Source organism: Miscanthus floridulus, chromosome 4, assembly GCF_019320115.1.
Source record: "Miscanthus floridulus cultivar M001 chromosome 4, ASM1932011v1, whole genome shotgun sequence".
Taxonomy (NCBI): domain Eukaryota; kingdom Viridiplantae; phylum Streptophyta; class Magnoliopsida; order Poales; family Poaceae; genus Miscanthus; species Miscanthus floridulus.
Genome location: NC_089583.1, coordinates 48,526,452 through 48,552,707, shown reverse-complemented (window position 1 = coordinate 48,552,707; position 26,256 = coordinate 48,526,452). Strand labels below are relative to the sequence as shown.

Sequence of the window (26,256 nt, the reverse complement as noted above, 5' to 3'; positions counted from 1 at the left end):
CATCACTAAAACTTGATCATATCATCATCATGCATAGTAAGCATTCTTAGTAGCTAACCATGCTTTGCATCTACTAAAAACAATGTTAATTGGGTAGCAAAGCATTGCATGTGTGATGTAATGTGTTAAAAACCAAAAATCCTTTTAAGGTACTTTGTGACCTTCTAATTTTGAATTTCACCAAAATACTTGGAATTATGCCCTAATAAACTTTGAGGTGTAAAGTGTGTACTTTACACTAGTGTCAAGTGTAGGGTATGAATCCAAGTCCAAACCATTAAAATTTGAGCTCCAAACTTGAATTCAAACTTGAGTTTCAAGCACAGGCAATTTGGCGAGGCTAGGCCAGCAGATGCTTACTTTGTTTGAGAACATTCAAGGTCAGTAGGATTCCTTTCAGGACCGCATGCTTGCTAGTGAGGTGCGTCACTTTCACTACTTTGACCACATTCTACAGAAGACAGGCATCTCACCTCCACCGCCTCTAGTCCAGATAGCAGGTCCTACACCGGTTCAGCAGGTCTCTTTGGCCCCAGCTATACAATACAATGTACTTCAGGGCTAGAGCTTCCCCTAGGTGTCTCCGATCCACCCCACGACCCTTGACTTCTCCTCTCTAGCAGCTCAGGGTGTGGATTCGAGGATTACCAGCGTGTCTCAGCCTCTCCCGCTTACAGTTACTCAGAAACCGTCAGTGATCGTGGTGACTACAGCAGTTCAGACTTCTCATATAGTCTCCGCCACACACAACTAGGTGACAGGAGAGTCTTCGCAGGCAGTGTCATCCACTCTAGCTCCTATGCTACCTATAGCTCCACCTCAGACAGGCATCGGTGACACTATACCTTCTTTAGTTGCCTCATCTAACCCACAACAGCAGACAGTCCTAGTTAGTCAGCCTCCTCCACCTGCTACTTTAGAGGCTCCAGTGACAGTGATAGTGACAGTTGCAGCTACAACACCCGTCGATTAGCCAGAGAGATAGAGTTTAGATTCAGACCTTGACTATGACTAGTTCAAACTTACACCGCGCACCTCTACACCTGACACTACTGCACCTACCCCACCTCAGGACCCTTAGGTTTTGGTGCTTGACGCCAAAGGTGGAGAGGGTGAGAGTATGTGAGATAGGGGGAGAGCTTGTGAGAGGGTTTTGATATCTTTGTGTGCTACTCCCATATTTTGTTGCATGCATGTTTACATTTCCGATATGCATTGTATTATACGTGTGCTTGCATGTGTGATGTCTTGTGAGACATGTTGACTTATCAGATCATTTTATTTATATATCATGTCTCTTTGTTGCTCATTTATCATGCTTCCGCCATACTCCGATGTTAAATGAGCAATTACTTTCTTGTACCTGCACTTAATTCTTATATATTGAGTACATGTGGACTTGGTATGCATAAACTTGCTCTAACCCCTTTGCTCTTATTGCCACAAGTTCATGCAAACTAAGCAGTTGAAAACCTAAAATCTCTCTTATACACATACTCGAGGTTGTGTTGTCATCAATCACCAAAAAGGGGGAGATTGAAAGCATCTAGGCCCCTAGTTGGGTTTCGGTGATTAATGAATACACAAGATTACCATGACTAACATGTGTTTTGCAGAGGCATTATAAGTTAGGTCATGGTAATGGTGATTGATTGGGCACTTATGGTATTCATGCCCCTAACGATGGAATTCGTTTCAGTTTTCAAAGAATGGACTACAAGGTTAAGGGCAGACTAGTTCTAAGTGTCGTTTGGTGTTGAGAGACACTTGGATTAGTTGTAGGACTTTGTTTTTTCTTTGGCTATACTATAAAGGGGGGCATGGATGGGTAGCTTGACCTAGGCGTGTCTAGTGAGAAGAATGTGGTGCACATTTGTTAAATCTCGCGCTAGGTAGCTCAGAGGAAGCCCAAGATCATCGGAAGTTGGAAAGCAATTCAAAATGGCGATCGAATTGGAAGTTTGCAGCGCTGGTGGTTGCAGACAGGGTGGTGTGCACCGCCCCTTTTATATAGAGGCTGGGTACTTGGGCTCGGTCACCAGACAGGGCACCGCCCCTAGGGTGGCGGTGCCACCGCCATTTATTTCTAGAGAGGGGTGCTTAAGGGGCTTGGTCATCACCCCTAGGGTGGCGGTGCACCACCATGAGGGTGGTGGTGCCAGCCCAGCAATGGTCACTTGAAAAATAGCCGTTGGAGTGGCACCGGGCAAGGGGTGGCGGTGTGCCACCTTGCTGTCCGGTGACCCCGACTTTGCTTAGTTGGAGGGTAACGGCTAGTTTCTTGGTTGGGCCTATTTATACCCCTCCATCTCGTGTATTGAGACTCTCTTGCCCATTTGTTCAGCTAAGGAAACCATTTGGTGTGCAAGGGAGAGCAAGAGCCTAGTGGGGAGATTGAGATTTGCTAATCCAAGATTAAGGACCTCATTAGTGCATAGAGAGTAGCAAGTGTGCATCCACTCTTCTCATTAGGCTTGGTTAGGTCAAGTGAGAGTTCGTGCTTGTTACTCTTGGTGATCGCCATCACCTAGATGGCTCGGTTGTGATTGGAAGCTTGGTGATCATTCAGCGGAGCTTGTGGATGACCTAAGTAAAGGTGTGAGCGATTGTGGGTGATTCACCACGATGGACTATCGAAGAATCAGCCCATAGAGAGCACTTGATCCTTGTGCGGATCAAGGGGGAGCTACACCCTTACGCAGGTGCTCCAACGAGGACTAGTGGGGAGTGACGACTCTCTGATACCTCCAAAAAACATCGCCGCGTTCCTCTTCTTCTCTTTACCTTGAGCATTTACATTTGAGCAATTCAATTCATGTCCTTACATTCTTAGAATTGTCATGCTAGAGTAGGATTGGAACCTAGTGTGCAAAACTTTTGTGCAGTAGAACAATAGAAACACTTCTAGGTACAAGAGGGTGAAATGGACTAAGTGTAGGGCTTAATTATTGAAAGAAATTTAGAATTAGCCCAATTCACCCCTCCCCCTCCTAGGCATCTTGATCCTTTCATGGAGTTTTTCAAGTTGCTACATGGAATTGAGAGAAAATGGAAGAAGAAGAAGAAAAAGATTCAGGCTGCTACAGTATGCTGTCGAGTTGCTGCCATGGGCACCGTTGTGCTTGTTGCCGTGCTACACCCGTTCAACCAGCACCGCCAGGAGGTTCACGAAGGAGAGGGGAGTCTGCCTGGGTACCTCTCGTCGCCGGCGAGTACCCGCCAGTCAACGACCATCGCGCCACGGTCAGCGCGGGCGCGACCCCGGGACCCGTTGTCAGTGAGAGAGGGTAGAGAGGGGGCGGGTGAGAAAAGAATTTAATCCTTTTTTGTTGTTCAGAAAATGTTAAAATGAGCTGAATCTTGTTTAATTCATAACTAATTAATCAGAGCCGATAAAATTATGAAAATTTTTATGTAAGCTTGTTATCATATGCTTAATCATAGACAAATATGAGTTTGCCAAAATCAGTAATTTTGCTAGGTTCAAAAAATTACATCTTTTAATTAATAAATAGATCTTCCATGATTTTTATAGGCTAAAATAATTATCCTAAAATCATGAAACTTTGTATATATGCTTTTATGCTTAAAACTACCTTCACAAAAAGTTTGGCTCTGTTTTGATAAAAATAAATTATCCACTTAATTCAAATACCTTTTATGCACTAATAAAAGTACCAAAATGTTTTATTTAAATCATTAAATGGTTTAATGTGATTTTGATGTTGATTATGGACCTTAGAACACTAAACCCTTGCTATTCCTTGGCAATTACATTACATGATTGTGTACTCATACTTAACTTGTTAATAATAATAACAATGTTGCTTCGTGAGTAATTAACCTAATTATTTAGTGAAGGAAAGTTGTACTCAAGTTGTTTAATCTTGATAGATCAACATACTCCATGCTTAGCATCCCATTATTCTAAAGCATGCATGTTTACTTACGTTTAGTGATCGAGAGTGGATTTCTGTTGTTAAGCCAGCCCTAGAAGTGGATTTCTTGTCAGTGGGAGTTGGTTATCTTTTATGTGGTTTACGGATGTGACTGACAACCCCGACACCGAAGGCAAGCCCTAGAGCATACCCCCTTCCTTGTGTGTTTACAAGTGTTATTCACATAAGTCTTATGCTTGTTGCATTTAAGTAAATAGGAGTTGGTTGAATACCAATTGCTGCATGCCAGCCTTGTGTTTTCAATATACATCCTTGTCACCCTGTTAGTATGGTAGTTGTATGATGCTTAGCCATGCTTAGTTGATAAGAGATGAGTAATGAGTTAATGGTTCTATACTCATGATTGGTCATGAGATTTTAATGATGATCATAAATTTAATTTGAGACCGGACGGACTCTTTGCTTACGTCAAGAATGGAGTCTTGACATAGTGCCCCACTTGTATCGATTAAGGGCTGTTCATTGTACGCTTGTATGTGTTTGAGACCTTGCAGTACTGGCCACATACTCCGGTAAGTCTGATACCTTGGCTATTCCATTATGTGAAAAGACAACTGCACACTGGACGTGGGAGATGGTGAGAGTACCGTGTACGCATCCTGTGAATCCACCAGGAGCGGCGGAGGGAGATGGAGTACTGTGCTCTCGGGTAGCGCAGATCGGTTCACGTTTCGGAGGATCCGAGTGAAGGTTGATATATGTAAATCCGAGACTGTGATCTGCATGTCATGTGGTAAGGAAACCCTAGCTGGGCCTAATCGATTCGAATCGTCGTGTGCCTCGGTTATGGAGACTCGATCCTCTCCCCGCATCGTAGTTAATTAATAAAACAATGGTACTTGTGATCATGAGATGAGATGGTTAAAGAAGTGATTGATTTATATCAGGTGCAAACTGGAGACTTATAATTATTTAACTTGAGCTAAAATATTGAAAATGAGGATCATCAATCATTAGTAAGCTTTTCTGCAAAAGTTAATCTTGATTCTTGCTTCAGACTTACCTTGATTCCCCGTAAGCCTGCATATCTTTGGAGTCTTTCCTTTTCGCCGGTTAAGTCTTGTTGAGTATCTTTATACTCAGCGTTTGTTAAACCCTTGTTGCAGGAGGAGATCCAGTAGTAGAAGAGTTTGTTGTGCACCCTTGGGCAGGGTGAATCTCTCTTGTGTGTTGTTAGAGTAGTACCCGTCATGCTACCCTACTGCCTTGCCGGCTAAAGATTATGTTTTGTAATAACTTAATGAATGATTGTAAACTTATGGTTTATAAGACTTCCACTATTTACTCTGATGTAATATATTTGTATAAACTGTTGTAATACTGCAATGTAATGTGTCTTGTTCGGAAAGAAAAAAGAGGTTGATTCAAGTTTCCCGAGGACACCCGACATACTACCGGGATTGTGTGGCTTACGTGTGCAATAGTCAAAAGTCTGTGAGACAATAATAGACACATGTGGACCATATAATTTTGGTGGTTCTGCCACAGTTGGGTTATTACAGCTCATTAGCAGCATGAGGGTGTACAAAGGCAATCTGTTCCTGGGACATTTATGCTCAATTGGTTGAGGCTGCGATCTGTTCAGAGTTAATTTTTCAACAAGTGATTGTGATAGCGACAAGGTGAATCATTATCTCATCATTCCATGTTTCTTTATCATGTTGTTGTAATACCATCGTAATCTGCTAGAATGGAATGACCAAACCCAATTACCTTATTTTTCTGTTGTTTACGGCAAGCTTGTCTTGCATCAGGTCTTAGTGAGTGAGAACCCAAAGATTACTCCTAAGACTGTCTCCAACAAGCCGGACCTAAAAACAAGAGGCATTCGACGGTTTGGGTACCACACAGTGAAAGGGTCACGGACCCAAAAACTTTCCTTTTCCAACCGGCGACGCAAACGAGAAGCCGCGCGCCGCCCGCCTCGCCGCGCTCCTCCACCCGCTCGTCGGGTCTCCTTTCGTACCCATGGGTCCCCTTGCTCAGGTTGTTGTGCGGCGCCGCTACCGCTTCCATGGGGTTGCTCGCGTGAGGTCCTCAACCGGGGAGGGCAGAAGCGAGTCCGGAGGCGGAAGTGGGGGCGGCGAGGGCGCCGGTGCCGCGGCGTATTGGCTGAGCTCGGCGGTGGGGGAGAAAATGGACGAGCTTCTGTGCCGCGAAGAGAACCGGGCCCTGCTCGAGGATGCCGAGCGCCGCATTGAGCGCGCGCGCGCTGCGCTCGCCGACATCGAGCGCCTGGAGGCCACCGCGCGCCTCACCCGCGAGGAAGTTCGCCGCCTCGAGAAGTGGCTCCGGCGCGAGATCTGGCGAGGCGCGGTACCCCTTCGCGCGGACGAGTTCTTCTCCCTCCGGTCCACCCTCTTCCCTCTTCCCTTTTCCCTCCTCTTCTTCTCCCTGCTCCCTTGCTTCTCCCTCCCTTCAATCCGCGCCAAGGCAATAGCGCCGCCGAGCGCTCTCCCTTCCCCCTCTCCCCTTGCTGCCTCTCTCTCGTGGGAGATGGCCGCAGGCCGCCGAAGCCGTCGCCGGTGCTCCCCGGTCTGCACGCCGCCTTGCTTCTCTCTCTCCCTCCGCTTCGTTCTCTCCCCCTCGCTTTCTCTCTCTCTTGCGGACGGAAGGAACAGAGGAGCGCGGTGCCCCTGGGCGCGGACGAGCTCCGGCAGCGTGGAGACACAGAAGGACGGAGAGAAGACGCTTATTTGCGTCTCGTGTCGGCTCCCACTCAAAATGCGTCGCTCCTTTGCCTACTCCGTTGGAGAAGTGTTTTACGCGGATAAAACAATGTAGATAACCCATTTTAAGTTTGGGTCACGGTATACGTGATCTGTTGGAGTCAGACTAAGCTCGAGAATGTGACTTTGGAACTTTTCAACGTCTCACAAGGCTACTAGACAACTTTCTAGATGTTGGCACTGAGAAAATCATTCAGGCCATGATGTATTCATCAACCTCAAGGAGCTCGTCAGATCATAAAATGATGGATACTAGAAAGGAGATATTGACTAGGTCTTCCTTAAAAGCCTCCAGACCGATGACACCATCTTCAAGAATGTTTCTCAGTCTGTGTACTGTGCGTTCCGTGCAATCACTCTGGGTGGCGGTGGGGAGAAGGGTCAGAAGGTCGCCGAGTCGAGTGTCACGTAAGCGTCACGTTAAGCGTGTGATAGTAATAATAAAATAAATTATAGAAGTTATCGGTAATCCGCAAGACGAATTTATTAAGCCTAATTAATCTGGTATTAGCACATATTACTATAGCACAACATTGTCAAATCATGGACTAATTAGGCTTAAAAAATTCATCTCGCAAATTAGTCTCAATCTTTGTTTTTAGTTTCGTAATTAGTCTATATATAGTACTCTATACATGTATCAAATATTCAATGTGATAGAAACTAAAGTTTAGGAGACGGATATGTGTTGTTGACTTGTCTACATTCATTAATGGGTCATGACTAAGGATGAAAACGGTACGGATATTTTCTGACCGTATTTGAGACCGAATCCGTTTAAAGGGGTTCAGATCTGTTCGTATCCGAGTCCGGATATTCAACATCCGATATTGTATCCGTATCCGAATACTCAAATCGCATATTTATGTTGTCGATATCCAATTATATCCTATCCGATATGGTTGACACTATCCGTACTCGAATCCGAATCCGGACAAAAATATGAAAACAAATGTAATATTAGTGATATCCGTTCAATCCGATCCGTTTTCATCCCTAGTCATGACTATACTACGTAAACAAATATTGCTTGCTTCTACTTTGTATTTTTTTTTAATTTTTTGTTTTTAAATTCAAATGCATGATAAAACAGGTGACTTCTCTTAGCCACGCATGATAAAACAGGTGAAGTTTTGCTAAACAGTACATCAAAATAGCTCTAACTCCACCGGTGAAGTTGTTCTTGGATCTAAAGCAAAAAAAAAAAAAAAATAACACAGTTCCACTTGTGAATTGGAGTTGTGACCACGGTGAATTTGCAAAGAAGAGATAAAGAGCTTGAGACGGGGAAGGACTATTTGGTAAATCTATGTTTTACTGGTGAAGAAGAATTCTTTTTAGCTTTAGCTCTACTAGTGTAGCCGAAGCTATTTTAGTAAAATGTTTTGATGAACACTCTTCTCCTAGTAGATAAAAATGGTAAAATGACTAAAATACCCATCTCTTTTTTCTTTCTTCCTTTATTTATTTCCTTTCTCCCTCCCTGTTTCAACTTATCCTCTTTATTCGACCACCATCCGTTTCTATGATCCAAATCCGCCGACCGCTTATCCCGCTACCCCATTCCCCAGGGCTTACCCGCCGCCCCTCTCCTTCCCACCGATTTCCTTCCTCCCAGCCGGTGACTCTGGCTCTGCCCAGCTTGGTTTGAAGTCTACTGTATCTTGGGCTTGTTCAGTTGATGCACTTTTATTTGTCACATACTCACGTACCAGCAAATAAAATCCTATTTGGATTATACCTAATTGTATGAGAAAATTACGGTGGCATACCCTAAACAAAAATTCTAGATCCGCCTCTGCAAAATACGAGCATGATAAAACCCGCAAAGGAGAGATAAAAGAGTTCAAGATGTACCTCTAGCGGTGTGCCGGCATGCACTATCACTGTCAGTCAGTCCCTCGGTGGTTTAGTCTCGGACTCTTGGTGACTACGAGTTACTCCCTCCTTTCTGATGAATGGTATTTCCATTTATGACTTCAAATCAATTTATTACGAGAATACATTTCGTAATTAATCTAGTGGTATTATTTAATATCATAAATATTAATATTCTTTATCTATAATTGGCTAAATTTATAAGATACTAAAACATAACACTATGTTAGAATTACATTTTTTTCCATAAAAAGAGGACGGGCAACTCAGAATTGCACAGGGACACATGCAAACGTGACTGCGTGAATACGAGAAAGCGATAGTACTAGGCAGGAACAGGTCACCTGCAGACGAAGCAAGGGGCAGTCAATTCAATACATGAATATAAGAAGTCGCCGTCGATAAACCAAAATTTGATAGATATTGACCTTCAGGACGGGGACCACCCCGCCGCTCCGCTGATCGGTATGCAATATAATGGCCTATGGTAAGGTTTAAAACATGTATAAGAATGTCATTTTATATAAAGGTAATAAACAAAGTTGTATGGCTTTTGATATAGCTCCTGTGTGCAGAAGTGTACCGGAAGCACTTCGTAGTCTCTCCAAAATCCTATCGTGGCGACCTTAAAAAGTCATTATTCCCTCTACGAGGAACCGGTTAATAAGGGGTGGAATCCGTTCCGCTCGCTCCGCTGACAAACTTAAGAGTGTTTGGTTTGGAGAATTAACCCAAATGAGATAATATATCACGAGTTCATTTGTCGAATTCAGTGAAATAACCTCATTCCCTGTACTAGTACTAACTATTGGCTTATGAAAAAAAAGTGATGAAATGGCTATGGATCAACTCATCCATCCACAAAAAAAGGAGCTAACCCCCCCCCCCCCCCCCCCCCCCCCCCCCCCCCAAAGAAAACAAAAACAAAATCAATAGCATAGTACCTTTTTCACATTCATGATGCCTCAGATAATAATATCCGTATTTCCCTTTGCAATTTATGCTAAAAAAACATGACACAGTACGTCTTGTGCAGCTCATTGGCTACCTCATCGGGAGCCACATGCACGGGCGGTGATCCCTTGCATACTGAAACCAACTCCGGCGCACTCCGTGGCCGAGAACGGAATGAGTCACTCAGCGAGCGCTTCCACTTCTAGTGGCATGCCGCTTGCTGCTTGTACCAGCAGGGACTGCAGCAGAAGAAGAGCGTGCTGTCTCAGGAACACCAACACTTTCTTGGTGTTTCTTTGGCGTGCTGTGGCTTCGCTGATTGCTACCAAAGAACTTGCCGCTTGAAGATTTGCTTAAACCAGAATGAAAGACGCCATCGTCAGTTAAATAGCCGTTCTCCAGACTGTCCCGCATGGCCAGGTCGTCGTATTCCCAAAGTTCAGCTAGGCGCTAGGTGAAATCTAGGCGCTGACCCATTGCCTAGTGCCTAGTCGGGAGTAATCGGTCCTAGGCGTTTTCCTAGGCGTTTTGACAATATAGCCATAAATTATATATATATATTATGTATATAACTATATATATGTATATAACTACTATATATGAGTCACAGTAAGTATAAAAAGAGGGCTAGTAGACATATCTGATTCTTAGCTGACTTACTCTTGCATGTTCCTAGCTCCTGCAAACTCAGAGTAGTATATAAATAATAATAAAGAAAAAGAAAAAGAAAAAAGAAAAAGAAAGGAGGAGTAAGAAGTGGGCTGGCCTAGCCCACCAGGCGGCCCATGTGCCCGTCCCCCTCCAGGCATGGCTTATCCCAAACCCTCCACCGCTGCTCCTCTCGTTCTCTACTCTCCACCACTCGTTCCGCCTCGTCTCCCTCTCCGCGGCTCCACCCCTCCCCTCTCTCCGGATGCGCTCCTCTACTCCCCTCTCTCCAGCGCTGCTCTGCTCCAGGCGGGGCAGAGGAGGCCGGCCGGGACAAGCCTCCAGGCGGGGTCGCGGGGAGCAGGGCGACCGGCGGGGCCGGCGGGTGGAGCTTCCCTCCGGCGCGCCGTCGTAGGAGGAGAGGACGAGCGGGAGTGGCCGAGCAGCTATCTGCGACCTGGAAGGCAAGAATCGAGCGGGAGCGGACCTTTTCCCTCTTCTCCTTCCCGCGCGCATCCTTTCCCGCGCCAGACGCCATAAGCGCGCGCGCGCTTCCGCGGCGGCCAAAAATTTCGCCCGTGAGCGGGTCGTCCGCCTAGTCGCTGCTCCCGCCTAGGACTGCGACTACACCCTAGTCTACGCGGAGGGCCGTCGATTAGCGCTTAATCGCGCCTAGGCGCGCCTAGGCGAGCGCCTAGCGGAAGTATGCGTATTCCTCATCAGATCTGTTGCAGTCCTCGTCGACAGATCCTTCCATCTGCCATGCAAGTATCCACAAATATGATTACAATGGGATCCAGAGCAAAGAGTACAGTGAAGCAGCTGCATGCGTGAATCCTTTTACCTACTGTTTAGGGTCAAAAAACAAAAAGGCCATAACAATCCAAATAAAGATTTCATCTCACCTCCCCATCGATCTCCCTGTTGTCTTCTTCACTTAGGTCCTCATCACTCCCTGAATTAGGTCGAACATCAGCTTCTTCTTCCTCTTCTTCATCGCTGCCATATGCTGCTGATGACTCTTGGATCTAGCCCCAAAAAGTATTAAAGAAAATTCAAAATAGGACACTAGCCTTACAAAGAACATTGATCAGAAAAGAAAGACGAAACAGCACAGCCATGGTACAGGTAGCTGTTAGTACCTCTTTACAATGTCCATCTGACTTCTTTGGAGAACCAGATGAAGATAGAACTTGTCTGCTACTACCTTCAGCAGCATTTGTAAATGATTCATCAGCATTTCCAGCTTGACTTGTACAGCCCGGATCAGTAGGCCAGGCACTTATCCCAAAGGTGCCAAACTGCGGATTGACTGACTCTGCTCTTCCAATATTTAGAGGTCCATAAATTGGATTCCCCACAGATTTCTTATTACTGTTATCAGAACTGCATTTTCCATCTCCTCCACTGGACTCAACTGGCCAGGCCTTAGAAACAGAACCGCCGACATTAATGATAGCCATGAGCTTTCTTGAGGATCCAAGCCGTTGGATCAATTTAAACATCCCCTTGGAACTCATGGAATTAGCGACACATTGGTTTTTGTACTCTTCATTTACAATAGCAACAGTATTTGCTTCAGGATCGTATAACTGATCTCCGTTAGCTCGCCTACGGAGGCAGCTAAAGACAGTGGCATGGATCGAAGCCACACTCCGATCAACATTAGTGTTGTTGACCTTGGGAACTAGGTACTTGTCAGCTCTGCTGCAGAGGTACTCCTGGATAGTTCTAATGTTGCTGATGTATTTAACATACTTATTTTTCGTTGGGTCATGTTATGTACTTTGCACGTACAGCAAACCTCTCTGTGTGCTTACCCTCATTAGATATGTAAATCATGAAAGGTATTATCGAAGGATGTTTCCTCATTAGACCCATCTGAAATAATTAAAAGGAAATGTGGAATAAAGTGGGCATGTTAACCATGAAAGTTACAACTCCACCTTTGTTAGCAGAAGAAATGCAATATAGTGGGTCTGATACGATCTAAAAGAAAAATCAATAGCTGGAATGAAAGGAAAGAAGTGCAAATGAATAGTTTTCTGGAAGCACATACCACAAAATTAAGGCTTAAGTGAACACCCTCGACAACAACTGATTCTTTCCTATCTTCCCACGCAATAATTAATCGATCCAAACTATCAATTACCATCTCGCTCTGTGCTTTATAACCTTCAATGGCCATTTGCTTCTTCCCAATTGATTTCCCATCAACTTTTTCGGTAAGAGCCCCACTTTTCTCATAATCAATATTTGAGCTGCTTGATACGCCTGAGCGTTTTTTTGCTTTCCTCCTAGATTTTGCTTCAGCAACTGCTACTGGGTCAAGACATTCACCTGTGTGATAAGTTGATGCCCAGAGAAGAGGGTTTTCTTTCTCTTCAACAAAGCTTCGCATCATGTGACGTATCGAATCTGTGGAAACTACAGTTGTAATTCCTAACCTGCTTCCCTGTTGAGACATTAACATCTCTGTAAGGAAGAAACTAGGGGAAAAAATGAAGCTAAAATTTGCCCACAAGTGCAGTGGGCATAATCTAGTTTTGGAAAGAACATAATTTACTATTCCTAAGTCTTTCCAATACCAGCTATGGAGGAAGATTCGCGAAAAAAACAAAACCAATCAAGGGGGAACTTAATTCGCTAATAACATTGCTTTGTTCTATCCTGGTGCCACAGACTTCCATGTAGTAATAATACAGTATGTACTTCATCTGCATCTCCAGTCTATTGTTACATTCTCACAGCAATGTTCCTTGCCTGAATAGGTCCAAGACAAGTTCTAATGGAGGATGAGGAGCAAAAGGGCATACAAGAAAGTAAGGAGGTAAGGAAAATTAAAATTATTACCAGCAGCGTAGAAAGAGTAGACTTGCCACAGCCACTAGTTCCGCAAAGAAGAACTGTGATAGATTCCTTTCGTTCACGAATCCTAAGGCAAGATGAAAGAATATAAGTGACAGGGAGAATGATACAATATGAATACCTTTAAAAAGTTCCCGTTGAAATATATGTGGTCAATCTGGAGGCACTAGAATGCTTTTGGTTCTGAAAAAGTTAAGTGCAGTCTACATCAGTGACAACACAAGTATGGAAATCAGTTATGGGCATTAGCCCCTATAGCAATTGCAACGAGACAATTTGAATCTCGTTCAATCGGCAAATAGTCATAGTTTGCATAGTCATCCCTTTCAAAGAGTAACATTAATATTAATTATGCTAAGTAAACTCACCATGCTGCCGTGTTCAGAACTATCCGTCCTGAGCATCACATTCACAAATCCGATTATATTATATATGAGCTGCTGAATGTTTCACAACGACGTAATAAGCATGAACGGCGACGAAACAACAGATTGCCGCAAAATGAGGGATTTTTTTAATTATTTTCTCGGCAATTACAAACAGATGGGTAAGGAGACAGTTGAGTTGCAGTGGCAGAAGGGAGAAGGGGAAGAAAGGGGGACGAGAGAGAGTAAGAGAGTGCGGCGGACGGACCTGCAGGCGAGCATGAGATCGGCGCGATGGTTGGGGGCGACATACTTGTAGAGGGCAAGGGCGTCGAGGACGAGGTCGAGGAAGAGGTCCCCGGAAAGAAGGACGGTGGTCCGGCGCTTGTATAGCTCGAACTGGAACTGGCGGGGGCTTGTGGTCGGGGTGGCTTCGGCGACCTCGTACCTCTGCACCCGGGCGGAGGCGGCCGTGCCGCCGTGGCCCTGGTGGTCACCCCGGATGACATCGAACACCCTGCGGCTGATCTACAAGAGAAAAAGATGGAACGGAGGATCCAATCAGACAAAAGCACATGGAAGATGGGAGGTCCGGGGAGATCGGCATCGAAGGCGAAGAGGCAGAGGGCCGGACCTCGAAGGCGTGGCGTGGCTTGCATCCCATGAGCTGGAGGGTGCTGTGGAGGAGGGAGCGTGTGTATCGGAAGGAGGAGGCGTTGTCGTCAACCACCACAATGTAGAGCAGCTGTGCCGACGCCATGGGCGCCGTGGCAGGAGCCTGGAGGTCGCCGGGAGAAGGGAAGGTGGCGATGCGGTCCGGTGGCTCCCCCTTTCCCTTCTGTCGCCTGGTTCCTCCGGCCTCGGTGGGTCAGCTCTGATTGACTTGGCTCCTCGGTTTGGGCTTTTTCCCATTTTCCCTTTTCCCCTGCCGGGCCTGACACGACACGGCGCCTTACATCTCCTACAACAATTTGAATTTCGCCTCACCTCATTCATATGTGACGAATATTTTTTCAATAACTAAAGCCCCGTTTAAAATTATAAAATATTTTGGTTTTCCTATATATATTTTTATACACTTACACGTACACTATGTCTAAATACATATTAAGAGCAATGAATCTAGAAATACAAAAACATCTTATAATTTAGAATTGAGGGCGAAGTAAACATACACATACATTTTTTTAAGAAAAACTATGGAACTTGCTCCCCTAGCACTGTAATACCACCAAAAGAAGAAACAATGAGTATAGTTAGCTACTCCATCTGTCCCAGAATAAGTGTCATCTTCGCTTCTTGAGGACATCAAACTCTTTTAACTTTAACCAAATATTTATAATACATAATTAGTATTTTTATATAGACATTGAATCTATTTTCACAATAAGCCCTTGTTTAGTTGGACCCCAAAATCCAAAAAGTTGCTACAGTACCTGTCACATTGAATGTTTGCGGCCCGTGCATGGAGCATTAAATGTAGACGAAAAGAAAAACTAATTGCACAGTTTGGTGGGAAATTGCGAGACGAACGTTTTAAGCCTAATTAGTCAATGTTTGGATACTATTTGCCAAATAAAAACGAAGGTGCTACAGTAGCCCCAAAATCCAAATTTCGCGAACTAAACAAGGGCTAAACTTATTTGGAGATACAAATGGTGCTAATATTTTCTATAAATTTAGTCATAGTTAATAATGTTTGATCGGCACGGAACCCAAAACGACACTTATTTTGAGACGGAGGGAGTAGATGCTAACAAAATGAGTACCAGAGCTTACCAAAAAGACAGAAAAGGCCACGCAGGGCCAAGCCAAATAGAAATGGCTATGAAGCACTCGCAGCCGCCACACAAAAATGGAAGAGAATTACAAAGTGCAAGCCAATTCATATTACATAACGATCATTGGGGGGGAGCCAGGTGAAGTTTAACCTCACTTCTGAAAATTGCCTTCCATGATGTAACTGAGGGTGCCTTGCCATTGAAGATGTATTCATTTCTCTCCTTCCATATGCTCCAAGCACCAAGTCTCACAATGTTGATGAAATAGGGAGAGTTGAAATAGGCCCTCTACTGAATTAGCATATGGTGGAGGCTACCTTGTACATTCCATTGAATGTTGACTATGAACCATCGGGTTACACTTGTAGGGCATTCAAAGAAGAGATGCATGGCCATCTCTTCAACGTTGTTTTGGCACATGACACAGTTATATCCCTCTTTCGGGTGTTTATGACATCTTCAAAGAACACTCCGGGTGTTGAGTCTATCAACAAGGAGGAGCCAAGCAAAGAATTTTAACTGAGGCATACATTTTGATTTCTAGATCCAAAGGAATGGGGCAGGTGGGGTGATCGAGGCAAAGTGGCGTCTGTAAATGTACATCCATATATCTGTTTCATCTTGATTCGATCTGAAAGGCTCCATGGCATGACTGAAGTCTAGATATTCATTGTAGGCTACCCGGTACATTAGCAGTCTAAACAAACTAACCAAGTTATCACTGGTGATAGCTTTTTGAAGCGATAACCCTTTATCAAAGGCATAGGTGCAAAGTGTAGGGAATTGCAGGGAGAGCGGTTGTCTAGCATAATAATCTTCCCAAAGGCTGACACTATCCCCTTTACCAGCGGTTGCCACGCTCCTCTGAATTGCTGACTCAGTCAAAGTATATCATACCACCAAAAGGATCCTCGAGCTAGGGATAGATGAGGGACTTTAAGTTGATAGTAAGAACACCAAATCAAGTGTGCCTAAGGGATATCAACTTTATTATAGAACTTGTGTAGATGTTTGATCAGTAGTGCATCATTCTGCAGGTGCAGATTCTTGACTCCTAAACCACCTTCATCCTTTGGCTTAGTTACAATATCCCAAGCAGCCAAATTATATCCTTTTGCATTGATGTCTGAACCCCTCCATAAACAATTTTTCCTGAATTTATCAATGGACTCAATCGCAGCCTTGGGAAGCTTTAACGTACACATATAGTAAGTAGGCAATGATGAGATTAATGAGTTAATAAGCTGTAGACGTCCTGAGTAGGAGAGAAAGATAGAGCTTGCTGATAGCTTTCTCTCAATTCTACAGAGAAGATGCGCATAGTCTTTGACCAGTGGTTTTGTTGTATAAACATGTAAAAGGCAACTGGCCAAGAGTGCATACAAAACTCCTGTTAAGTGAGGCACTTTTGCTTTAGGAACATTGATAGGCACTAGGCAAGACTTATTAAAATTGATCTTTAAACCAATGGATTGGGCAAAGCACTGTAGAAGTGCTTTGAGGAAAAATAACTATCTTGCATCTGCCTACATGATCAAAAGAATATCATCCACATATTGAACTATGGAAAGTGATCTGTGTCCCTATTTGGAATTAGAAGTTTGAAGAGCCCTTGTTCATAAGCTTTGTTAACAATACTTCGCAAAAGATCTACAACTAGCACAAAGAGAAGTGGTGAGAGGGGGTATATAGGGTCGAGATGACGGACTAGAGGTGGGTGAATAGTCCTTTCTAAAAATTAATCGCGTCGGCTAACCGAAAGAAATATGGAATTAAAACTATCAGTCTAGCCAAAACTACACCCATTTAAGTTTACAAGCACCTTATAAAGATCCTAATTAGGCAACAAAGGTGCCGGGTTATCTAGAGTTTAGCTAACCAATTCTAGGAACAACGTCACACAAACCTATGCCGCTAGTACTTCAAGCAACGAGGAGCTCTTACACATGCTAGTAAGCAAAAGCACAAAGCCACCTAACCTCACTAGCAATGCTAAAAAACAAGGCTACACAAACCAAATTATAGAGCGCAAATTATTTATTTACACAAACTAAGCAACATGACTAACAAGGTTACCCAAACCGATTAGTCATGTAAGGGAGCTACTTCTAAGCTAGACAAGCAAGAAGGTAAGTAGCAAGCTACACAAGCTAACTAATTACAAGAACAACTACACAAGCACAATATAAATAAAGTAAATATAAGCTTGTGTAATGGGGAATGCAAACCAATAGGAAGAACAATATTGACACGATGATTTTTCTCCCCAAGTTCATGTGTTTGCCAACACGCTAGTCCCCACTGTGTCAACCGCTCACTTGGTGGTTCAACGGCCAATTGGCATCACCCGCCAAACCCACATATTGGACACCGCAAGAACCTACCCACAAGTGAGTGTAGCTCAATGACACGCTCTAGTAGTGTTGCTCTTCATGGCTCCCGTGGGGTGAGCACGGTACCCCTCACAAATCCTTCTTTGGAGCACGACACAATCTTCTTGCGTGCTTCACGATGGAGAACTCACCACCAATCCATCTAGGAGGTGGCAACTTGTCAGGATCAACGCCCTCTTAAGTGAGTATCCAAAATGATAATCCATAAGGGATTATTAAGTTGGACACATCTCTTAACAGGTCATCCTGGTACATCCACCATAAGATGTACTCAGGCCGGCCATCATCTAGGATCAGTTCAAGAGAGAGAATACATTTTATATAGCTTAACGCGTCTGGTCCTTGGTGGCCAGACGCACCACGGCATCTGCTCGCCCTGTGCGCTCTGTGCCATCCTATGAACAGTGTTAGGCGCGTGTCAGTTCACCTAGCCGAACCAGCGTTCGGTCATAGCTAGCCAGCTGCTTCGCCTCGGGCCACATAATTGGATGCGTCCGGTCATCCTGGACCCAGCATCCAATCACCTCAACTAGCAAGGCCAAGCTAGGGTTAACACATCGGATGCATCTGGTCCCTATGTCAAACGCATCTAATCACCCTGTGACCAGCGCAAACAACTTCAATTCTTCGCCAACTTCTTCTCTTTTACAAATGTGCCAACGCCACCAAGTGAATGTGTGTTAGCATTTTCACAAACATTTTTCAAGGAGTTAATCACTCAATTCAGCACGCCACTCGATCCTAGCAAAGATGCAAAGTTAGATCACCCGAGTGGCACTAGATGACCGATATGCAAACAAGTTTCGCCCTCCTCATAGTACAGCCATCTATCCAAAACCTAGGCATAAACTTCTCTATATACCTATGACTGGTGAAATGAAATGCCCTATAGGTTATACCTTTGCCCTGCGCATTCCATTTCATCTCCTCCGATGTTGATGCAACACATGCACCAACCTTGATCAACAAATGATATGATCCACTTCATATCATCACATGACCTTGTTGGTTCATCGATCTTGACCTCACTTGCTTTTCACTGTTGCCTTCATCCATCGGCGCTAAGTCTTGCTCAAGCTTCACCGCCACGTGGTCTGTAACACCCTAGTGTTAAGCATTGCATTTGGCACTTTCATTTCATGAGCACAAGCATCATCCAAGCATTCATGAGCATGAGCATATGGAATTTCATCTTATTCTTTAGATATTATCACATGTGATGTTGATTATATACATGCATATGCTTGTGATCATGTGTGACCAATGCAAGAGAAGGTTGTGAGGTCACAAAAACACCTTAGACATGTATAGGATGGCAATTAGAACAATGTTTGTATTCATGACATGGGCCAATTTTGCTTCTAAGTCCTAGTTTACTCAAAATGTCATTTTTCATGATCCTACTTTGACAAAAGTTGAACTATAGCATAGAGTGTTTGCATGGTAGTGCACCCTTAATAAAAGTTGTAGCTTATCTTATGTGGAACAAACTTTATTTAAGGGTCATGAGCTAATTAAGCGCCTAACATAGTCAAATAGGGCTTGCAAGAATCAACAAAATGTTGTTTCTAGACTTAGAAATTTTGCTAAAGTCCAAAATGCTCATTTCAGTTTCAAGTGCACCACTTTGGAGCTTTGTAACTTGCTAACCATGATGAATTAGATGCTACTCCCTAAAGCAAAGATGTAGATCTCACATAGCTCTACAACTTTCACTAATACCATTTTCACTGATTCACCATGAATTAGGAGTTACATGTGCACGAAGTCACGCTGTCAGTCACCTGATGCAGCTCTGAATCGGCCGGCGCCATGGCCGACCGACCACAGGCGGTGGCCGCCGTGTGGCTGTCATACGCCGGAGCCGAGCCCATGCCACGGTCGGGGTGGCGCTAAAGGCATCGTGGTCTCATGCTCTCTCTCGTGCTCACTCTCACTCTCCCGTCCCTCTCTCGCTCCCACACAGCGCCGAAGCAGAGGCGACCGCGTAGCGCCACCGTGGAGCTTTCGCTGGCCAAGCTCGCCACCCGCACCGCACCACCGCCCAATTCCTTGCGCCCATAGCTTGGTCGTGACCCACTCTATCTTCTCAAGCTGCACCAACGTTCGAGCCTAGGTGAGCACCTTAGAACCAATGCGCTGTCACTGCGGCCACCATTGCCGCCGTCGAGCTTGAGCTCACCGTGGCCGAGCCGCCTCGCACCTGTACTACTCTCTCTACCCTATTCCGTAGTCACTAGGGTTAGTGGTAGCTATAGCCATTGGCCTTTGGCTAATGTTGGCCATGCCAGAGGCTTAACGCCATGTCGCACCATCGTGAACTGGCCACTCCACCGCCATACATGCGGTCGTGCCTCACCGGAGTCACTACGAGCCTTAATCCTAACCCTAGATCTTTGCTAGGTCACCCTAAAGCTGTAGCCAAGCTTGTTTGAGCTTACCATGGCCGGTGATGGCCAGAGCGCCGCCATGCCTAGTCATTGTATTAGGCTCAATCACCTAGCCTAGTCAATGCGCGAGATCGAGTAGAGCACGTTGGTGACAACCCCGCCACTAGAGACCTCGTCGTCAGTGATCTTTCACCGGTCAGTGCCGCCTCTGCTCTTGTGTCGCTGACGGGTGGGACCTGTTGACCTATGGGCCCCCACTATCAGTCATAGTGGGTGCACTAGACCGGGTAACCTAGCAGCTGAGCTCAATTTGAAATTCGATTTTCTTTATTTATTATTCTAGATTTTGTAGCAAACTTCAAAAATTCATATCTAGGGCTAGGAGTGTCCAAATTGAGTGATACAAATTTTGTTGGATTATTTATGAAGTGTACTATTTGATAAAAATATGAAACCTACTATTTGGGATATTTTTCTAGGGAAATTAAATTGAGCTAGATAAGTGCTTTTAAATTTATTTCCATCTTGTAAAATGCATATCCTGAGCTAGGGAAGTGCAAAAATTGTCATTCCAATTTTATTGGTCTTATGTTAACATGATCTAGATAGGAAAAATGCTAAACCTACAATAGGTATACTTGGAATATGGTCTTCCTATTTAACTTTGATTGATTGCTAGTTTCTAGTGAAAATAAATGGGGTAAAAATACAGAACTTATGATGCTGCAAAATTTTACACATTGTTATGGTGCTAGGATGAAAGTATGAAAAATATGAAATCTATTGTTTGACACCTTTCACTAGGCTAAACTATTTTTGCTAAAATAAGCCTATGCAACTTGTCATTTTTGTAGAGATGACTATACTTATACAAATGGCATGAAATTTGTATAGTAGACATTTGGAGTCATATGCAGGCTACTGTAATTTTCTCAGAATTTATTGTGCAATTTTGATATATGTTCCTTATTTCACCTTAGTGTCCAAATAAATTAATAAAGGCATTTAAATAATTTATTTGGAATTGACCATTATGTTTTCTAAAGTGTATATGATATCTATGAACTGTTGGTACCATTGGTTGTGCCCATATTTGATTGCTTTTATGCAGTGAAATATTAATTGCTCTATAATTCAATTATAGTGACTATTTTGGATAGTTTCTGTTGTTTAAGTAAATTGCATGGGTAAAATAATGTTTGCTGTGAATCTTGTCAATAACAAAGATGTAGATAACTTACTTATCTTGCTTGTGTAAAATTTTCTTGGCAATAGGCTAAATGGTTTGAGAGTTATAACTGTTAGAAGTTGGTCTCCAGAAATGCTTATTCTCTAGAATTTCTGGATAGATCCGGTAAATTACTTTCTTTGACCTTGATAGCTATTGAATCATCTTGAGATGACTATAAGAAAGTTGTAGGAAGTTTTATAAGCTTTTTAGAAAGTCCAAAATCATAGTAATTGGTTGAGTAGAACTCCAGATATGGAAAAAATAATTAGCTATTGTTTACATTTTTGGAAATGACTAAGTCAAATTATAATTGTTTGCCTTATGTGATGCTTTTGTAGATGCTTAGGCTAATTGAGATTAGTTGTTAGTTGTAGGTTCTAAGCCTCTTACCGATGATGAACAATTTTACCTTAGGTTACTAAAACTTGGAGAGTGTATGCTTGTTGTACTATCAAAGAGATATGCACCTACTCAGTAAAGATCAACTAGAAGAAAGTTATACATCTACTTGGTCAACGAATTTTAAACTTATCATACATCTTACGGATAACCATGCTCATGCATATACACTTCATCAGGTCATCTCATCTCTTGTTCATTCATGATACTCATTTGTGCATATGCATGCAATAGGTTCTCCGGAAGGAGTGACGCTACTCGAGTTCAAACCCAAGCATCAGGAGGAGCAGCAGGTAGCCCAGGAGCAGGAGGTTTAGGCAGGAGGAGTCAATGTGGAAAATCTTCCTGAGTGTCCTGATCACCAACCTTTCTTATTTCTGAAAGGCAAGCTCCGGAGCATTCTAAGCCTCCTATGTTTTCTAAAGATCAACTTGAGTCCCTTTATATTGATGCATTAAGTACTAAGGGTTGATTAGAACCACTTGCTGCATATACTTTTCTTGTCCAGACAAATATATCTTGAATCCTATGTAGGTCTAGGATCGAATATATGCTTAGCCATACTTAGTCCGGTAGAAGTCGGGTGATTTTCTGTCACCTGCAAGATATAGGTAGATATCTGGTTACGGTTGGCTATAATTGCTATCAGAAAAATAACCATGTGTTGATGAATAAAAAGAGACCGGGTAGGATTGTGATAGAGAAGCAACAAGGCATAGAGGTCTTGGTGCCTATTTATCCCTGTCTGTGTTAGTTAAGGACCGATTCGTTGTACATCCTCATATCATGTTGAACGCATGCCTAGCACTTAGTTGGCCGAATAAGCCGTTTCAACCGTGAAGCCGACTAGCTCAACTCAGGCCAGGACCTGATAAGTGAAAGTGTGCACACTGGAGGAAGTAAGGATGTGCACGGAGCTAGTGGCGTGAGTCCAAGGGCAGGCCGAGCCTAAACTTCCTGGTAGACTAGTAGTATCCCTAAGGGTGCGGCGCTGATCGGACCCGTGACTGTACCGGAGTTATATCAAAGGTGACCCGATGCGACCCCAATGGGGGAACTATAAGTTTGTGTTAGGAATAACTCCCTAACTGGTTGGAATCGATTCGAGTCACCGTCCCTCTCGGATAGTGAGAACTTGACTGAGCAGCGGCAACATAGCATTAATTGATGGAACTTGATGGTTATGATGATGCTCAAATTAATACACCAGATATGATTACTAGTGCTTGTTAGCTTAATCAAGTGATTGCTCCAGTACAGGTGCTAATCTAGAGATGCTTAGTTAAATAGGTAGTCAATTTGATGCTAAAGATATTAAATCTCCAAGTTATGTTACTTAAGCTTTTATGCAAAATGTTGTCAAGCTAACTCCACCGATAAAGCCTTGCATACTCCTTGGTGTCATATTATATCTAGTTTACAACGGGTAAGTCTAGCTGAGTACATTCTCGTACTCAAGATTTATTCCCTCTTGTTATAGATGATATGATGTATCATGGGTACTATAAGAACTGCCTTCATCCTGCCATGGATGAGGACTAAACCATGAGGCATGGTACTCCTAAGTTATCCTCTCTGTTATGCTTTTGCTAGAAGTGGCTGTGGTACTAGCATGTATTTGAACTAAGTGTGATGTTGATGTCAAACTACTTTGCTTTTGCTATTTGAACTTGGTTTGAAATAACTATGTGAACTCCGATGTATGTGAAATACTTGTGAACCATTTGTGAACTGTGATGTAACAAGTACTTGTGTTTACACCAAAATTTGGGAAGAAGAATGCGGGAACTCGAAGCTTCTAGAATTGTGCCGATCAAGGAATCGATTGCATAAGGATCGATATCAGCTGATTCAGATGTAACACTATAATCGACTCTCTTTAAATAACGTCAGCAGATAACGATAATGAGCTACGGTTAGCATCGAGAAATACATATTGGACTCTACAAAAAAGGGAAAGATTAGGGTCCAAGTTATCTTAAATTAGGAATGTTTTATTCTATATCAAAGATTGTAGTGAGTCATACTTAAGTAGGATTCATATTTGGGCTCTGGGTATAAATATTGGACCCCGGCTATTGTAAAGGACATCCAATCGATCAAATATAAGTTATTTACTTTTTTGGCTCCGGCCAACCCTTAGGAGTAGGAGTAGAGTAGATCTCGACAAGTTCTTCAGCAAGTAGGGCTGCATCGGTCCGACCAACCTCCGGATCGTCTATAAGTACTGTCATGGTTTATACTTTGGTTTGTATGGCTGCATCGATTCAGTCAACCTCCACTGCGAACTTTAGTATAAGCTAGTTATCGACCCTTGTCTAGTTCAAGTACCGCTGCATCGATCCGATCAACCTCCATTGCTTGAACTAGATTAAGGTCAAGTTATTGGCTCTATCTAAGGGTGGCGTCCTTCAGGTAGATTCATTAAGTTACCGATCTTACTGATGTTTTCATTGTTATTAGTTTGCAGCAACATCAACTCATCCGATTGAGATCGATTTAGATCGGCCTCCTATCCTTTTAGCCCGTCGTTTGCTTTGTTACAACATGATACTGCTTACCTTGAGCGATGGTTTATGTTTCATCGGCTATTTTACTTCGATCTTGATCATGCATAGTACACGGTTAAGGCATAAATAATATTAAAGAGGTTTGTTGGTTAGTTAAATTTGGTCTATGGTTCACTATTATGGCTGTAATGATCTGGTCGATCCCCACTGATAGCACTGTAGATTGGAGGATGTTGGTTAACAGATTTGTTCCTGACTAGGTGTGACTTTAACTATTTGTTATGCCTGCATCGGCTAATAACCGATCGCCTGTGCGTTAACACCTACAGTGTGCATCCATGATTCTGTTAAGCGTGAATAGATCTATGTATTTTAAGGGTTTGATTCATTATCTTTTTCATGGCTGCATCGATCTGGCAAACCCCACTATTAGAGATAGCAGGTTAAGTCTGAGGAGACCATAGGTTTATTCATATGAAATAGTCGATTGTTCACACGCCGTAGTCCCCTTTCACCTGAATCGACTATTTCAGCCGATCTATCTGAGCCTTCACGTATAACATGTCTTTTAGAAAGCCTATCGAAGTATAGATGGTTTTATGGATTCTTCGGTTTTAGTTTGTTATTATCATCATAGCTGCCATCGATCCGGGTGAACCTCACTATTGATGGTAACAAATTAGATTTAGAGTGTTTGTAGGTCTATTTTTATTAGATAGTCGATTTGTTTGCATGCTATATCTTTTCCTGATTAGATTCATCTGATCAATGATTCATACTAGTAATATCCACCAAGCTGATGATCTCATTTACATCTATGGGCATTGTGCTTATCAACATAAAATCAATCACTACCTACGAGCTTTACTGTCCATAACAACCGATTTCTGTGCGTATCGGCTATTTGGTCGCTTTTCATGTTTGGCTGCTCTCAAAGCGGCACACTTGGAACTATCTGAGCATAGACCGACATGTTCTACCTTAAATTACTAATAAACTTTCTCTACCTTAAATTGTAGGGCAAATTGACTGGCATGCCTCGGGAGGAATACATAGGATATGATTACTAGGGCAAATTGACTACCTTAAATTACTGATAAACTTTCTCTACCTTAAATTGTAGGGCAAATTGACTTGCTGTGTGTCGATGCATTTTCACGCCAACATGCATTTTGGCATGCCCGATGGGACCCCACAATCGTCATGGTGGCTTACAACAACAATGACATCCTTATGGTACCTTATGAAGACCTACCTGATGGAGATAAAGATGTTATCAGCAAAGCTATAGAAGAATTTTAGAACAAATGTTTGTTGTCCTATACCAAGACATGTGACAATACAATTGTTCAGAAATATCCACTACCAAGAGTTCTGTTGCATGGGCAGACAGATGTAGATGAAGCTGAAGACAGGCATTTCTTCGTGGAAGCTATAAACAAATCTGTTCATGATGCCATATCGAACCATAATAAAGTCTTCTTGGACACATTCCACAACACCATGAAAAGAGGTGTTTCATGGGTTCCCAGTTGATCAGGTTAGGCTAGCTTATTATAACATTCCACATCCATCGACTTAGGGGACTAATCAAGCCAGCACTAGCCATCAAGAAGCAGCACCAGCCAGTAATGATGATATCTAGGTAGTTCAGAGCTCATGCGAGCAAGTTCAAGGTGCTACTAATAATCAGATATAGCATAATCTTGGGTCGTCAGTACAGCATGTGCAACAACCAACAGGGCAAGGTCAGAATCAAATGGTCAATTTTGGCGCATTAGGCCAAATACCATTGTCGGCTCAAAGAATAGCGCCATCAATTCAAAGGATTTGTAGAGATATAGATCCTAACATCTATAATCAGAGACTTCAAGCAGCAAGCCAGCAAATGACCCAACAGATAGAGATTCCATAAGGATATCATTATGGCACAGATTATAATACTCTTCAGATGATTCTGAATCTAGGGTACCAAGGTACCTAGAATTTTAATCCATAGATAGGTCAATAGTGTAGAGAAATCCAAATTCAAATGCTAATGAGTTGTTGCTGAGAGTGACCGAGATGATGAAGAATCAGTTTGGTTTGAAACCAAAAGGGGAGACCATCTCGTACAAATGCCCATATCCAGAATAGCACGATTTGGTTGCT

General features: G+C 43.2%; 1 pseudogene; it reads right to left on the bottom strand.

The window, feature by feature from the left end:
- Positions 1-9,490: 9,490 nt before the first annotated feature.
- On the bottom strand, positions 9,491-14,272 carry LOC136551490 (P-loop NTPase domain-containing protein LPA1 homolog; annotated as a pseudogene).
- Between the last annotated feature and the right edge of the window lie 11,984 nt (positions 14,273-26,256).